This window comes from Pistacia vera, unplaced genomic scaffold (assembly GCF_008641045.1).
Source record: "Pistacia vera cultivar Batoury unplaced genomic scaffold, PisVer_v2 Contig534, whole genome shotgun sequence".
Lineage (NCBI taxonomy): Eukaryota > Viridiplantae > Streptophyta > Magnoliopsida > Sapindales > Anacardiaceae > Pistacia > Pistacia vera.
The window spans coordinates 741-18,024 of NW_022196373.1; the positions used below are offsets into that span (position 1 = coordinate 741).

At 36.0% G+C, this 17,284-nt stretch overlaps 1 non-coding gene across 1 annotated transcript; it reads left to right on the forward strand.

Annotated features, from left to right (window-relative positions):
* The first annotated feature begins 1,121 nt into the window (after window positions 1-1,121).
* Window positions 1,122-1,228, forward strand: LOC116107380. Its single transcript, XR_004124457.1, has one exon. It is a non-coding gene; the product is annotated as a small nucleolar RNA R71 (small nucleolar RNA).
* The last annotated feature ends 16,056 nt before the right edge of the window (window positions 1,229-17,284 follow it).

Consider the following 17,284-nt stretch of genomic DNA (forward strand, 5'->3'; position numbering starts at 1 on the left):
TCGCGTAGCTCGGCATCTGCTGTAATGCATCTGCAAAAGGAATGTTAATATGCAATTTTTTAAAAATTTCAATAAATTTTAAAAACTGCTTATCCTGATTTTTTTTCTTCAGTCTCTGAGGAAAAGGCACGGGTGGAGTGTGATGTGCCAACTCTGGTGGTATCTCGAGGAATGGCAATTTCTCCTTCTTCTTTTGCCTTTCATCCTTATTCATGTTCTCTTCCTCCAAACCGCTTGGTTTCTCATCAACTACAATCTCTTCATCAACTTCCTTTTCCGACTCTTCCTTTTTAGATTCTTTCTTTCTAGCTTGTTCAACCTCTTCCAAAACTGTCCCACTCCTCAAAATTATGGCATTTGCTTGCTCACGTGGGTTAGTCACTGTATTGCTTGGTAAGGAACCCTGCGGTCTCTCATTTAGCTTCTCGGCCAATTGGCCCATCTATACCTCAAGATTCCGAATGGACGCCCCTTGATTTCTGAAATTCGTACTCGTTTCATTCATAAATCCTATGGTCTCCTGCATAAGTTTCCCAAACATGTCTTCCAACTTTGTCACTCTTAGATCTCCCGGTTGATTATTAACCCTTGGTTGGTTATTCGACACTGTCTTTTGGTTTCATTGATTATTTTGCTAGTTCTGATTGCCCCAAGCTAGATTTGGATGATTTCTCCACCCCAGATTGTACATGTTGGAATACGGGTTGTTTGGTTGCCTCTGATTTCCTGCCTAGTAGTTCACTTGCTCTGATGATAAAGATGACGAAGCAAATGTGTTCCCTACTTGACACTTGCTGCTCACATGGTTCCCTACACAAAAATTACAAGTTAGTTGAGGTGCTTGAATAAAGTTTACCTACATACTTCCCAACTGTTTCTAAAGTGCCGTGAGTTGGGTTGAGATGACTATGAAGGCATCAACTTCATTAAGACCCGTAGATTTTCTTGGTATTGCTCTCTTATTTGGTCTTTGATAATTGTTGCTTGCCAAAACCTCAGGCAACTCATAAGCCTTATCTGGTGTCTTATTCTGCAAAGCTCCTCCTAATGCTGCATCCACCATGGTTTGTACATTACCCATCAGTCCATTGTAGAAAGTTTGGACTTGAAGCCAAACTGGCAACCTATGGTGTGGACATTTCCTCATCAATTCCTTGTACCTTTCCCAAGCCTCATACAATGACTTGGATTCATCTTGTAGAAATGATGTGATATCATTTCTCAGTTTTGCTGATTTTGCTGGAGGAAAGAACTTGGTCAGGAACTTCTGTGCTAGATCATTCCAAGTTGTGATAGTCCCCGCTGGTAGTGCCATTAACCACCTCTTAGCTTTATCCCCCAACGAAAATGGGAATAACCTCAACCTAATGGCATCATCTAACACTCCGTTCGACTTGAAGGTGTCACAAATTTCCAAGAAGTTTGCAATATGCTGATTCAGATCTTCCTTCAAATCACCATTAAACCTTACTGACTGTTGGATCATCTGAATGATTGTCGGCTTAATGTCAAAGTTGTTGGCCTAGACCGTATGCCTAGTAATAGTCGACCCACTGCCATTAACCGTGGGAACTGAGAATTCCCTTAGTGTCCTGTTTTCTGGTTCTGCCATTTCAACAACTATTTCTTCTGTTCCAACCACTATGTCCTTTCTTTCTCTTCTCTCTCTGTTAAGTCTGGTGGTTCTCTCAATCTCAAGATCAACAGGAACCACCGACTGACGTCTCGCTCTTCGCATAAACTGCACAAGATTAACGAAAGAAAGTGAGATCACAAACCAACTAAAAATTGAAAACAAAAATTAAAACTACAATCTAGCTAACTATAGAAAAACTCAATGTTAACTTAAAACTCAATCTCCGGCAACAGCACCAAAAACTTGATGCGTGTTTCCTACAACATGCAATATGTAGCAAGTATACTAGTCGCACAAGTAATAGAGTGATGAGTGAGTATCGTTCCCACGAGGATTGTTGCTAAGCACCAAGTTTACTACCGTTTTCTAGTTGAAGTAATCGAATTCTTTTGGATTTAAGGGAGTAATTTAAACTAAAACTAAAACTAAATTTTACTAAAATAAAATTAAACTATGAAAGCAAGATTTAAAATGGGATAAAATCAATTCAAACAAACAGGTAGTGTTTTGAATTCATTCGGAGTCTATGGGTTAAACCTAAAGAATTAAACTAAAATCATAGTCACATGCATTGATTGTAAATCGAACTCTCTAAGGTGTCCAACATACCTTCTCAGGCTATGTTTTCCTACTCTTCCCTATTAACCTTCCGCACCCAACAAATTGAAAGTTAATAAATCTAAGCTCATTAAGCACAAGAATCCTAGATTGATTTCATTGGTTCTTGAATCTATCTCTAGCATCCAATAATACAATGGTGATTACCCAAGAAGCTTAACATGAATTATCTCTCAATCTCATCATGTTCATCACAAAAAAACAATAAATACAGAATAATCACACAATCAAAGCAAACTCATATGAAATTAATAATCATCAACTTTCTAACCCATTAGAATCCGAACTACATCAAAACCCTAACCCTAAAAAGGTTAGTTCATGGCTAAATCAATAAAACAATTGAAAGAAACTGAAAACTCCAAGTTCAACATCATGGAAACAAGAGAAAAGGAAAAGAATCTCCCCAATTGATGAATCCACTAGTTTCACCTCGAATCTTCCACTTTGTTTAATCCAAAATCATTCAAAAACGAATCTTAGAAAAATGTAAAACTGCTCTCTATCTCTTCACGAATGGCCTAAACAAAAAGACTAAGTCCCTCTTTTATACCTCGCCCAAAATCTTAAAACCTAGCCTAAAAACGAAACTATACGTTTTACAAAAACTAGAGTATGCAGACTTTGCTGCGGCGAAGAAGGAATCTCGCCGCGGCGACAAAGAAGCTGAATCTGATGCGTCATTAGCCCATTTTGCCATGGCAAAGAAGAACCTTCGCCGCAGCGAAGCTTCCTGAAGAATTCTGAAATTCCAGAATTGCCCTCCGCTTGCTTCTGAGTCCAAAAACTCCAAATCTGCCTTTATTCGCTCAAAATTTCCATTTTAACCTGAAACAGGAAATGTAAGGAATTAAGTAGCAATTCAGGAAAAAATAGACTTAGAAGTATCTAAAATCCGGCCTAAAAGCTTAAATAAACTAGCATAATCCTCGGATTATCACTAAGCCTTCTATTAGTTCTAGCAAAACTATAGTAGATTCTGCGGATTATCTTCGTGTGGATGACGTTCGTGCGATTCTCTTCTTGAATCGACAAGTGAAATCAAAGTATTAAAGTAGCCTCCAAACGTTGGTAATGTGTTCTTAATCCTTGTATGGATTATTTATTATGATTTATATTGTACAGATTTTCTGTTTATTAACATGTAAGCAATTTGATCTATACCCGGATCTTGGCATACAAAGTGATTGATTTTTGTTTTAATTTGTTTTTTTCCGCTGCCTTTTCGAGGTCAATCACTAACAAAGGAAACTACTCAATCTATCATAGCAAGCTCTATGAGCTTGTTTTAAACCATAGAGTGGTTTTGAGAGTTTAAAAACATGTTCAGGAAGTTCGGGGTTTTCAGATCCGGGTGGTTGTTTAACATAAACCTTTTCTTATATGAAACCATTTATAAATGCACTTTTAACATCCATTTGAAAATTTTTGAAATTAAATGGCATGCATAACCAAATAGCATTCTAGTAGCTACTAATCTAGCAACGGGGGCATAGGTTTCATCGAAATCAATACCTTCACCATACCTTGTTCATCCATCTTGTTCCTGAATACCCATTTGGTGCCAATTATTGGATGATTCTTAGGTATTGGTACAAGCTCCCATACTTTGCTTCTCTTAAATTGATTTAGCTCCTCTTGCATTGCACGAACCCGCCCAACTTTCATCACTAAGTGCTTCATCCACTTTCTTAGGTTCAACTTGAGACAAGAATGCTACAAATTGGCATGTATTCCTCATTGATATTGTTGTTCTTACTCCTTGAGTGGGATCATCTCTCACTCTTGGATATGACATCTCCCTTGTTGTTCCTTGAGGTTCTATGAAGGTGTTATCTTTATTTTCAACCTCTTCTTGATGTTCTTCTGCTTTGTTGAGAGTTGATGGTGCTGCTTCATCATTAATCTCTGGTTCTTTCATCATATCATCAATCTCTTCTTCATTATCATTTCTTGCATTCTTAGAAGAAGATTCATCAAATAGCACAAGTATAGATTCTTCAACTAAGAGAGTTCTTTTTATTGAAGACTATATACGCTTTTGAATGTGAAGAATAACCAAGGAAAATTGCTTCATCCAATTTGGCATCGAATTTTCCAAGGTTGTCCTTACCAATATTAAGCACAAAGCATTTGCAACCAAAGCGATGAAAATATGCAATATTTGGCTTTTTCCCTTTGAATAGCTTATAGGGAGTTTTCTTGAGGATTGACCTAATCATAGCTCTATTAATGATATAGCATGATGTATTAACTACTTCAACCAAAAAATATCTAGGTATATCATGCTCATACAACATGGTCCTAGCCATTTCTACCAAAACTCAATTTCTTCTCTCAACAACTCCATTTCATTGAGGAGTCCTAGGTGTAGAAAAATTATGCTCAATGCCTTGCTCATTGGAATATGATTCAAGGAATGTATTTTCAAATTCTTTTACATGATCACTTCTAATGCAAGAAATTGCATAACCTACTTGGTTTTGCAATTTCCTAATCAATTGCAAGAATGATTCAAATACATCATTTTTATGCACAAGAAATAGCACCCATGTAAAACATGAATAATCATCAACAATCACAAAATAATAGTGCTTACCTCCTAGACTAGTTGCCCTTGTGGGACCACACAAATTCGTTTGTAACAATTGTAAAGGTCTAGAGGTTGATACAACATTCTTTAGGTTAAAACAAACACGAGTTTGTTTGCCTTTAACACATGCATCACAAACATGATCCTTTTTTAAAACAAGCTTAGGCAAACCATGCACTAAATTTCTTTTTGAAAGATTTGCAATAACATCCATGCTTGCATGACCTAATCTTCTATGCCAAAGCCAACTATCTTCATCTTTTGAGGACAAAATACAAAGATCTTTGGATGCAATGTCACACAAATCAACAATAAAAACATTTGAATGTCTATGACCTATAAATGCAATTTTACTAGTCCTAAACTCAATGACTTCATAACACATGGATTGAAAAACAACTTTAAAGCCCTTTTAACTCAATTGACTAATACTTAATAAATTATGCTTTAATCCGTCAACAAGCAACACATCATGAATAGTTAGAGACTTGTTACAGATAGAGCCAATACCAATGACTCTTCCTTTTGGGTTGTCACCAAAACGAACATTTCCTTCATTCTTTGGCTTCAATGAGGTGAACAAGCTCTTGTCTCCTATCATATGTCTTGAGCATCCACTATCAAGGTACCATTTGTTTGAACTATGCTTCTTTGCTTCAAGACATACCTACATGATAAAAACATTTATGCACTTTTTGGTACCCAAATGGTTTTGGGTCCATGGGAGTTAATCATAATCATTCCCTTAGGAATCCAGATCCTTTTTACCACAAAAGGTTTGCCCTTCTGTAACGCCCCGCTTGAGGTACGTTGTTATTGTTTCCTCTTTCGCCCTTAATCGAGTTGGTTTTTGTTATATTTGTTTGTTTGAATGTTATGTTGATTGTTGCCCTGAAATTGGTTGAAAATAGAAGAATTTGAGTGTACCAAGCTTCGCCGGGGCGAAGAAGAATCTTCGCCGCGGCGAAGATGGGTTGAACCAAGGGTGAAACTCTCTGGACAGTTTCGCCGCGGCGACAAATGTTTCTTCGCCGCGGCGACAGGCCAAAAAAAAACAACAACAAATAAATAAAAGTTGGTTGAGTTTTAGACATTTTCTTCCCTAAGGACAATTTGACCTTTCTACCCCTTTTTAGCAGGAAAAGTGGGGAGTTATTGTAAGGTTTTTCATGGAGAATGTGTTGACATGGGGGTGAGTTTGTAATGAACCAAAGGATATAGATGGAATTCCCAAAGAAGAGTAAGGGCATATGGGAATGCTTTGTTATACATTTCTTAAAAGGGATTAGAATTAACAAAACCCCTCATTTCTTCTCCTCAAACGCAGCACTCCATTCTTCTTCCTCTCAACTTCTCTTCTCTCTTATCAAGGTTTTCCAAGGGATTTTGAAGTGATTTGGGGGTATAAAAAGCAACCTAAGCTTTCTAAGGTAAGAATCTCTACTTAAGTTGTGTGATTTGGGAGTTTTAACCCATATTGAAATTTGAGGGTTTTCATTCTTTTGGTTAAGAGTAGAGAGAATAGTCAAGAAACCAGTGGAAAGAGGATTTGGTGAAGTCTCTCCATAGCAAGTAAGTAAAACCCAACCCAAGTTGAGATTTATGAATTTCTTGATTAGGTTTTGATAGATTTGATGTATGTATGTGATATACATGTAATTGGCATGTATGAAGGATTAAATAGAAACTTCTATCTTTGTGAATGTTATTACTTTGCAAATATGAGAAATGGGTTGTTGGTTTGGCAAGGTAGTTGAGATGGATTTGGGGGTGTTATGGAACCCTTTTTGGAAGTGTTTTATTTGACAGGTTATATGACTTTGTAGGGGTTTTTCCCCATTTTGGATGGTTAGGAGAAGTTTTAGATTCATGGCTATGATAGAGTTTTATGGTGCACATGAGTTGTTTGATGAAATGTCTAATAGAGAATTGAGTGTGAGTAATGAACCTTAATTCTTGCAACTTTGCATGTTGGCATTTCACAAGTGCATTAGTAGAGATGAATCATCCATGTGATGTTATGCATGAAGAGTGACCTAAGGAAGAGTAGGAAACTTTGTGTTTAGAAATACCCTATGAGTAGAGAGTTTGGTGGGTAAAATTACTCAAGGGTAGAGAGCATTGAAAAAGCTACATAGAATGAGTTAGAAGAGTAGTATAGTTGGGATGATGCTTTGTGATCATCACCCGACCGTTATGGGAATCGGATTGATGCTTTGTGAACATCATCCGAATAGCCCTTAGAGATGGTTGATGCTTTGTGATCGTCACCCAATGAGTAATAGAAATGGGTAGATGCTTTGTGACCACACCCATTAGTTAAGAGATATGTAGGTTGATGCTTTGTGATCATCATCCATGGCTAGTAGAAGCGGGTTGATGCTTTGTATCATCCCCCGATAGTGACTAGAGACGGGTAAATGCTTGGTGATCGTTACCCAAAATTCATGAGGAACGGGTAGGTGCTAGGTGATCTCCACCCGATAGTTAGGAGGAACCGAGTTGGTGCTTTGTGATCCTCACTCGGTAGTCCTAAGAATGGGTTGGTACTGTGTGAATTCCACCCGATAGCCATAGAGAATGAGATGGTGCTGTGTGAACGCCATTCGGCCGTACCTCCGGTAAGATGAGGCCATGATGTTATAGAAACAGAAATAGAAGCAGAAATAGAAACAGAATTAGAAAAGGAAGAATTACGAGTCACACACGGGGACAGACAGTTAGAGAGTTTTACTTACTGAGCATTATTTGTGCTCACCCCGTTATTTTCCTTTGTGGATGCAGGTTCTAGGTGATGATGCGGTTGGAGGGGCGTCGGCACGCGAGGAGCAATAGCTACACTGTTCCCCTATTTTGTCTTTTGAAATGCACTTTTGTAAACAGTAACTTTTGTGTATAAAAGACATGTGAATTGTAATGAAAAGAAACTTTTTGGGCCAAATTTTCCATTGTTAATTGCATGCATTGTACTAGTTTTCAGTAGGTGTTACACCTTCCTAATAGGACATGTGTGTGTGCTATGACCAACATATTTGCAATAAACACATTTGCTATGAAGTGTTTTTGAATTGATAGAAGGTTTAAGAGATTTGTTAAAAGGTTTTTCATTTGAAAACTTGTTATAACCCAAACATTCTTTGTTGAATGCACATCTTTGTGAAGCAGGCATTTCATCTAATCTCTTGCTTCCAAAGTGATTTTTTTTTTTTTCTAAGCCTCTTTTGTGTTTTCAAGCTCATTTTCGAAACTAATGTTTTCATTTTGAAAACCTTCACAAGACAATTTTAAAAAAATAATTTCTTTACTCAAGGAAATTTTCTCACATGAGACACAATCAAAATCCTTCTTGAGTTTCTTATGATCACTCAAGAGTTTTTCATGCTCATTTTCAAAATGCATGCTTGTTTCTTTAAACTCAGTTTCTAACCTTTTCAAATTCTTCCATCAATGACCCAAATGCACATTGTAATTCATCAAAAGTATAATGTTTAGAGTCATTTACCTCAGATTCGAAGTCTCCTTTTGAATCACATTCCTTGGCCATGAGACAAAAGTTGACCTGCTCCTCATTTGATTTGCTTTCATTGCTTGAGTCATCACTTCTGCTCCATGCGGATTCATGGAAAATGATGTCCGATTTGCCTTTTCATCTTCATTTCTTGGTTTGAACGTTTGGAAATTTCTTGCGCTCCATGTGAATGATTGCCTCTTCTATGTAGGCTTATACACACAATAAGAACAAATGAACTCTTCAAGGTTTACAAGATGTGTACAAGTGAGAGTATGTGATTTGGATCTTGAGCTCTAGGGATTACATGAGAATGTTTTGTGATTTGATAAGACTCTTCTCTCTCATTTTACCTAAAAACGTCAAGCTTTTATAACCTTAAAAAGATTAGCCGTTGCAACATTTAATGCAGTTATGATAAAGTCTGCAAAACCTATAGGAATGGTTGTTCCATAATCGTAAATGGTTGTTCCTGACACAACGATCATATTTTGTCAGATCTAGGTTAATTGGAATGATCATTCCACCATGCCGTATGATCATACAAAGACATCGCAAGGTCATTCCACCACGCGGAACAGTCACACCCAAATGCTCTTCTAAATCCACTTAATTTTCCATAAGCATGCACAGCTTCTTGGAACGATCTCTGGTGTGCTATCGCAGGCAACCAAAATTAAAATCTATACTGCAAAAAAAAAAAAAAAAAAAGAATACATGTAGTAGTACGAGTAAGGATCGTTCCTATGGAGAGTGTCTAGCCTAGTTTTATGCTACGTGAACAAGGATATGAGGGGGGGGATTTGAGAATAACGAAAACAATTTAAGGGACAATTCAAATTAAATTATCGAAATCAATCAAAAGAACAAACCTTGGTCTAAGTCAACATCCACAATCGAAATTTTACAACTGATCATCGATGCAAGTATATATCAATTCATACTTTGAATATTCACCGTTGGAACTATTTTCCTACCTCTCCTTAGTTGCAGTTAATTAGGAAACAAGGGATCTAATTAATCTTACTACTAAACATCCCAAGACAAGCGCTGAAGGTTTAATCTAGTAGCAGCCTTAAGAACTAGAGAGATCGATGAAGCTGAACAACACAAACACAAGCGGTTGTATTTAATTTAGTCGAGTGTTCTTCTTAAGATTTAATAATTCCTAACATAGCAAATTCTTAAATCTTAGTTACACACAAATTAGAGGGATCAAACAATTACAAATTTGATATCTAATTTAGCAATAGATTGCAACAAATAATAAACTAGTAGGCCTCTTAGTAATTAAATGAGACAATCATGAAAATAGGCATAGAAGAACATCCAATACTCAAAGCATATATTGAACACTAAAAATAGATTAGATCTCACAATTTTAATGATTCCGAGGCCTCCGTTTCCTTCGACCAAGTTATGAAAATTTAGCCACTCATGGCCATCATGAAAACTCAAAGGAGAAGTTGAAGAAGAGGGGAAGGAGAGGCGTGTGTAGAATATCACAGTTTGACCTCTCTCCCCCTCTTAAAATATCCAATTCAAATCTTTGAATTCTACTCAATCTCCTAAAAATATTCTAAGTTTTATCCTAAAATAACATTTATCCAAATCTGATTAATTAAAAATAAAATAAAGTCCTAATATAACTAGGAAAGTGGTGTTTCCAGCTGTAACTTTCATGCACTAGATCTTCAAAACTTTCAATAATAAACCACATATATGAATTGCATGATAAGGCCGAATGTTCCAAAACGTCAGCAGTGCAGTTGTGTCAAATTCAAGCCTAATTCCAACCTTCACGCAGCGAGTATATCTCCAAACTCAAACATGAAAGTTGTAGATCACTTTCTTGGGGTCCCATGGAATTTTGAATCATCTCAATCGGAGCTCGGATGAGAGAGTTATGCCCAGATTATGAACTGATGTTGAAACTGTCCGAAATCACCTAATTAGTTTCGTTTTGCATTTAACGCCTCCATTTGCATCCTAAATCAAAATAAAATAATAATGAGTACATTTAGGCACCAAATAAGTATAAATTACTAGACATTAAGGGGGGAAAATATGACATTTTGCATTCTCATCAATGTCATGCAAAACTCTTTAGATACGGATAGTCATTCCACCATAAGGAACGGTCATTCCAACTTTGAACTTTGAGTTTTGACTTTGACCTTTGAAACGAAGACAAGAGCACGAAGGATTCTGAATTTCAATTATCTTGACTTTTTTACTTGAGCGAATAGTCATGCAGGTTGGTCGTGCGGGTGCCACTCATTTTGGTAGAATGATGAACAACTATGAGGAATGATGTTCTACAATTCAGCACGTTCATTTGGGCAACTTTCTTCTATGGAACAGTCATGCCTTGATCATGCACGGTCGTACCACTACAGAAATTTGCTGATGCACATTCATACTACCTCATAAACATATTTTGGTTTGGTTATGACTTGTGTCATATCTTAGCATGTTATGGTTAGTGTTCAATCAACTTTTTGGATAGTTCTAGCACATCAAAACCCATGAGAGGTCAACAATCTCCCCCTTTTTGATTGATGAAAAAACTAAACAAAAATTGAGTTTCATTTAAGTATAATACCATATTCAACATGCATTTTTCATAAACCAAAAATTAAGAAGAGCTCCCCCTTAAACTGTGAACTCTTCTTCCAAATATGCATTTTCCAAGACAAGGATTTTGAGCACAAATTCGCCCCCTTTCACCAAGCATATTTTAAACATATCAACAAACTCAAAATACTTCAATATATACACTTTAACACATATCAACTTCACTTCATAATTACAACACAACATCAACTTAACAACAATCACAAAACACTTCAACTAAACATTCACAAAAGAACAACTTAAACATAACACCAACAATATCAACAATAAACACCGCAATAGACCATAAACTCAATTTCCATCTTTTCTCTCCTCCTTTTTGTCATCGATAAAAAAAAGACAAACACATCATAACATTGATGAAAAGAAATGAAGCAAAAAACAATTCATTTTCATTGAGATGTATAAACATATAAAACAGATAAAACTAAGATTAGTTTCAAATGGACACAAATGTATCCCATGTGCAAAAAAGTTAAAAAAAAATACTGAAAGACACAAATTGAATTTATAAAAAAAAAAAATGTCAACAAAATATGGCTAAGGCTTATGAGGTGGAGATGGTAAAGGGAATAGTGGAGGTTTCTGGAATAGCCAAGCCAGAGAGTAAAAAGCAGTATTGATGCCTTTGAGCTAATTTTCAATATCTTAAAGCTTTCGATTTAGATACTCTTTTAGCTTTTCAATCTCATCAGAAAGGGTGGAGCTTGGTCTAGCTTCATGTGGTCTAACTTCAAGTCTTTCCATTTTCCTTCTTGGCCTAATTTCAGTAGGAGAGGCAAAACTATTTGAGCTATCTTTTTCTTGTTCTTGTTCTTCTTCTTCTTTCAACCAATTTTCCTAGCTTCGGTGAGATGAGTAAAACCAAACTCAACTTTCCTAGCTTCGTCCTCTTTAGTAAAGTTTAAATTTAGCTTGGAGCAGATGAAGGTGATAAACATGCAAAACTGAATTTCCCTAGAGTCCTTACAGATCTCTTCCAGCCTCTTAATCAACAAAGCAGGTATGTTGGTATATTTATTTGTCACGAATGCTTCCAAAATCAATACATCTATTCTTGTAACTTGGGCATGTTTCATTTTTCTAGTAGTAATGGAGTAAGATATGAACCTATGAAAGATTCTCATGGAAGAGTTCATAATCTTAGTAGACTTTGACAAATGGGGATTAAACTTTGCTACCCCAAAGACTGTTTTCCAAGCCTTGTTAATATCCAAGTTATTAGGAGGATCGATTTGGCCTTTAGCACTACATCCTAACCATTCACCAAGTAATGCAGAAGTCACTTTATACTCTGCATCTTTCAATCTAAATGACATGTTATAAGGAGGGTTTTCACCGTCATACTTCTCAAGAACCTCAAGACTGCTATAGAACTCATAAACTAGATGCTCATATGTGTCCATTTTAATCTCTATTAATTCTGACAACTTCAAGTTGTCTATCCATTCAGTAATAGGCTCAAGCAAATCTAAACTACCTATGATTTTCCACTCGAAGGCATGTCCAAGAAACATACCTCATTGTTCCATAGCTTCGAACCTTTTCTTATGCTCTGAATCTCTAAAGATAACACCATTTGGTCCATTCAGATCTTCCAACAAAGAAGCATTGCTTTGTTTGGCTATCCGTCTTGTCCTTCTCATGCTGGTTAAGGAGATTGGAAGTGTTTGGGATGAGTTTAGAGTGATTTTGAAAGGATTTTAGAGTGAAAAATGTTTTTTAGTGCAGAGAGTTTTAAAATGAGTTTTCGCATAAATGTAAAAATGAATTGACCTTTATATAGAAAATATGAGGCATGTTCATGTGGCCATCGAGCACAATCATTCCACTAATGTTTTGTATTTGGGTTAGGGCAACTTAACTCGATGCACAATCATTCACAATAAACAGCATAGATGTGTGTTGGTTTTTGCAAACTGACTTAAAGTATTCAATATGCACGATCATTCCACTAATAGGCACGATCGTTCCAACTTAGACAGTTTTAAAAATTTTGACTCCAATGGCACACTGATCTAAACATCATTAACAACAAATGTTTTTGATATTCCAATCACTTAGGGAGTTTCCAGATTTGAGAAAAAGTGTCAAGTTTGATGTCAACCACAAGATTGTATCATTTTTACTTTTCTTTAATCAAAACAATCATGCAAACATACATGCATATATTTATCAACAATATGTCTCTCATATGTTAAAATAACAAAATAAATCTTACATATGAACTGAATATGCTCTCCATCTTCATGAGAACACTTACCACTTCCTAATTTTTAACTCCATAATCTAATGTACCTTATCGGTCCTCTTTGGAGAAGCATGTATAGATTTCTCTATACAGGTTGTTGCAAAAGTAGATTTTTGAGTACCCAACTCATAATCCCAACCCTTTTATCTTTGCAATCCGATGGATTAAATCACTAATGGGGTTATGTAAGAGTAGTTGCATTTTGACTTATGTGAAGACAATCACACATTCAATGTATAGAGTATGTTATCAAAATCAACTCAAACATATTCTCAATATGCACAAAAAACACATCATCTCAATCAATTTCTCATATAAAATAATCACATTAGAGGATGAATCATACTTGGTTTGCATCTATCATTCCAAGCTGTCTTCGAATATTGTATAATCTTTCTTTATCAAGAGGCTTACTAAAAATATCTGCTAATTGGTGATTAGTATCAACAAATTCAAGCACAATATCACCCTTGCTAACATGATCACGTAGGAAATGATGTCTAATGTCTATATGCTTTGTTCAAGAATGATGCAAAGGATTTTTAGACAAATTAATAGCACGTGTATTGTCACAATGAATTAGAATGTTATGCATTTTGCAACCAAAATCTTCAACTTGTTGCTTCATCCAAAGAAGTTGTGCACAACAATTAGCTGCTAACACATATTCGACTTTCATGGTTGAAGTAGCAACTAAATTTTGTTTCTTTGAAAACCATGAAACTAGCATGCTTCTTAAGAATTGTAATGCCCAACATGGAGGTACATGATTTAAATTATGTTTTAGAGCCCTTAGTTGATTTTTGTTAGAATTATTTTAAGAGAATATGAAGAATTGCCTTAAACTTGCATTAAGGGTAAAATAGTCTTTTCACTCAAAATTAGTTGAAATTGTGGGGAGTGAAAAGAGATAGAATTTCATAGAGAATACAATAAAAATGAGGGCATTATGGTAATTGACTTAGGGACAAAATGGAATTTCCAAGAAAGAGTAAGGGCAAAATGGGAAAGTGTGGTTATAAAATAAAATGTTAAGGGTTTGAAACCCTTATTTCTCTCATTCCACTACCACTCTCCTTCTCCATTTTCTCTCAATTTTTCACTCAATTCTCCAAGGATTTTGAGGGCTTTTGAGTGGATTTTAATAGGGTTTTGATCCTAGGCAACAAGAGGTAAGAATTCTTGCTCTTTATCAATGATTTATTTGTGTAAAAGTTGAGTTCTTATTAAGTTTATGCTTAGGGTTAAGAGAAGGTTTGAATCCAACAAGAGTAGAGAGCTTAGTAGAGATTACTCAAGCATAAGGTAAGTAAATTCCACTCAAAATCCAACTTAAATTAAAGTTTAAGAAATCAAGTGAGTAGAGATTTCTTTTAAGCATGCATATGTTAAGATTATTGAGAAATTGAGATGAGATTGATGATTATTTATGCTTGTTGTTGGATATATTTGAGTATGAGAAGTGTATGTGATGGTATGATGATGGGTTGAAATTGGAAGAATTGGAGAAAACTTTTGGGAGTGTTTTTGCCGTGTAGGTATGGTGATGATACAAGAGAGTTTTTCTCTCAATTTGGATGGTTTAAGAAACAAATAGAATGATAATTAAATTAGGGTTTGTATATGCACATTTATTGTTTGATGAAATGCCTAAGATAAGCATGAGTATGAGTAGAGACCTTAATTTTATGCAACATTGCATAATTGCATTTCATGAGTGCATTTAAGTAAGAATTTTAAGCATGAGCCATCCATATGCATATATTTGTATATGTGTAATAATTTAAGAAAGAATGAAGAATTTTTAGAATAAAACACTTTAAGAGTAAAGAGAAAGAAAGAATAAGCATTAAAGAATTAAAGAAAGAAAAAAGTGGTAAAGAAGAGAAAAGAATAAGTTGGTGTGATGGGGAACCGTTAGTGTTAAGAAGAAATTCCCACATACACGCCACCTTAATTGAGTGGCATAAGAAGAAGAAGAATTGTATGACTCGTAAGAGTGTATATGGATGAGGGTTGTACCAAGAAGAATTTCCTACATGCACGCCACCTTAATTGAGTGGCGTAAGAAGAAAGAAGGATTTGTACGGTCCGCAAGAGTGCATGTAGATGAGGACTGTACTCACTCACACGGCCAAGGTTCCAAATCCATGCATCAATCGGGTCTAATCGGCAAGGAATAAGAAAAGAAAGAATAAGAAAGAAAGAATGAGAAAAGAAAGAATAAGAAAAGGAAGAATGAGAAAGGAAAGAATAAGAAAAGAAAGAATGAGAAAAGAAAGAATAAGAATAAGACAGAATGAGAAGGCTTGAACAAGCAAAGAAAAGAAAAGAAAAGAAAAACAAGAAAGAAAAGAGAAGCTTGGGCAAGCCAGACAAGAAAGAAACAAAAGAATAGAAAGAAAAGAAAATAGAAAGAAGAAAGAAAATTCATTTTTATGCATTATTGCATATGCGTTTCATTCATGCATATTACCATGAATTTCATCATGGTTACAAAGAATAGAAAGAAGAGAAAGAATGAAAAGAAGAGAAAGAATGAAAAGAAGATAAAGAAAGAATAAGAGAATTAAGTAAGGAAAGAACCAAAGAAGGAGAAGAGTTAAGGGATTTACTTACTAAGCATTTTTATGCTCACCCCGTTGTTTTTCCATGTTTTTGCAGGAAATAGGTGAACAGCGGTCGGAAAAGAGTCGTCAAGCGGAGAGAATTGGCATTACTGTCCACCGTTACTAAGTTTTTGTACCTTTTATTTTAGTATATGTAAAGAATTTTATTTTATAAGTAAAGAAAAATTTGGGCCCAACTATTTTCATATGTTAATTATGTATGTTTTCATTGTATATGTTATAAAGTATACTAGTAGAAAGAAAGTCATTACATTTTTTGTATCAGAGCAAAGATTTTGGGATTTGACAGTGTGCTATTCTCACCGCCACGACATTCCATAGCCGACCGTTGTAAGTTAAATTTTCTTTCCTTACTTAAAGTGGTGCATGAGTTGATTAAATGTGGTTGTTTTGTAGATGAGATGTAGAACCTGAGCAAGTAGTAAGAAAGCAGCGAGTACGGGGGAACCTTCTAACCTACCAGAACCTACTCCCCCTACCCTTGAAGCAGGTAGAATTCGGGGGATTGTACAGCAAGTCTTAGGAGAAAGACTGGGGAGAGTTGAACTAGAAAGAATTGAAACCCCTGTTCAAATACTGTCTACTAGAGAAGAAAGAGAAAGGTCGGTACCCCTGACAATCGGATTAAACCGATTTATGGCTTCCAAGTCAACATCAACCATCAGAATTTAAAGGTACAACAGATCCTTTAGTGGCAGAAGAATGGTTTAGGTCCGTTGAGCGTATGACGGCACTATTTCCTATGACAGACAGGGAGAAGATCTGGTATGCCAGTTTCTTGTTTTGGGGTGATGCCCGAATTTGGTAGGAATTGATGGAAGACACTCATGATGTTTCGGTGATGACCTGGGGCAAGTTTAGAAGATTGTTTGATGTCGAGTACAAAACAATGAATCGGGTACATGAGAAGATACAAGAGTTTATTAATTTGAAGCAATGGTTGAGTACAGTGAAAGAGTATTCTGTGAGGTTTAATTCCCTTGCCAAGTTTGCACCCGGAATAGTCAGTACCCCAGAATTGAGAAGAGATAAGTTTGTCCATGGGTTGAAGCCAGAGATAGCTCGGGATGTAATGACAGGAGCTGAGCCCCCTCGACAGTGAAGCTTTAGAGAGAGCTTTTAAGGGTAGAAATTTTTGTAAACAAGCTCACCCCAGCGGGGCCAAGTGAGCCATCTCCCGCTCCGCAGAGAGAAAGATTTGAGAGTGCAAGAAATAGAGAAGTGAAGAATAAAAAGAAGTTTCAGCCAAAGAACAACAGAAAAGATTGGTAGAATAAATGGCCGAAACAGTGGAGTTTCCCCCATGTCCTAAATGTGGGAAGACTCATCCAAGAAAGTGTCTGAGAGAGTTGGGCCGTAATGTGTGTTATCGATGCCGGTAGCCAGGGCATCTGATGAAAGATTGTAAAGC